At 37.3% G+C, this 1,275-nt stretch overlaps 1 long non-coding RNA gene across 1 annotated transcript in view; it reads right to left on the bottom strand.

Moving 5' to 3' along the window:
• LOC101857295 overlaps positions 1-1,275 on the bottom strand; it is a 134,435-nt gene that overhangs the window by 84,189 nt on the left and 48,971 nt on the right. The gene's annotated exons all lie outside the window — the stretch shown is intronic.

Here is a 1,275-nt window from a genome sequence, read left to right as displayed (position 1 = left end):
GACTTTCTTTCTCTTCCGGTCTGTCTGTCATAGCTGACTCTAATCGCAAACAGAAATTTAATTTGTCTTAAAGTCATGGTAAACATAAATTTTAAAGGATTTTATAACTATAAGTGTTTTACACTCCTTTTGTCCCAAATTAGTTCAGAACCTAAGTAGCCTGGCTGCTGCCACAATGCAAGCTAATGCAGGCTGAGTGGGATGCAAAATCCCAGCTGTAGATGACAATACTCAATGAAACTGTTTGTTTGTTGGTTGGTTGGTTAGTTGGCTGGCTGGTTGGCTGATTGTTTGTTTGTTTGTTCGTTTGTTTGTTTGCTTGTCTGTCTGTTTGTTTGCTTGTTGTTTGTTCGTTTGTTTGTCTGTTTGTTTGGAGAGAAACGCATTGACTCAATCATAGTAATTTTATGTTGGAAAAAAGTAAAACAGAGAGACAGAAACAACAGAAAGGAAGTAAAGAAGTAGGGCCTGCCAGTGGCTCACTCCAGCCACCTGCAAGCGAAACTGTTTCCATATTTTTCATATATGATGGAGACCAAGTTTTGAACAATGACAACTAAACGACAACATCAACAGCAGTAGCAGCAAAATAACAACAACAAAATTGACACAAGCAACAACAGTAAAAACAACAACAAAAACAACAACAACAACAACAACAACAACAACAACAACAGTGACACCTGAAACAAAATTGTTAATAAGAACATCAACAACATTAACTGGGCATTAACCAAAACAACAACACCAACAAATAACAACAGTAATATCAATAACAACAGCCCCAATAACAACAACAACGACGACAACAACAACAACAACAACAACAACAAACTCATGATAATCACAGGCCCCTTCACAAAAACATATGGTCCATGTCCGTTTCCGCAGTCATTAACTACTGTGTTTTGCACATAGGATTAAGAGTAACTTCACCATAATAAGCTTATCCCAGTGTCAAACCGGGACCGATGTAACGATAATCCCTGCATTTCCCGGGTTAATCTCTTGCCTTTGTTACGACTACTACTGCATTGTTAGAATGTTTACTAATAAATACAGCTGGCTTATCAATGTGTTCGATTACCACGGCACACTTCTGCTCATATTGTTGTCGTCTTTTTTATTGCCCCAATCACGTACTTTTTTGGACTGACAATACGTGCAGAATCCGGGTTTAAACCCTTATGTGTTTGAATCCTTATCGGTTATCTATCTACCTATCTATCTATCTATCTATCTATCTATCTATCTATCTATCTATCTATCTATCTA

This window comes from Aplysia californica, unplaced genomic scaffold, assembly GCF_000002075.1.
Source record: "Aplysia californica isolate F4 #8 unplaced genomic scaffold, AplCal3.0 scaffold00005, whole genome shotgun sequence".
NCBI lineage: Eukaryota > Metazoa > Mollusca > Gastropoda > Aplysiida > Aplysiidae > Aplysia > Aplysia californica.
This window is presented reverse-complemented; position numbering and strand designations above follow the sequence as displayed.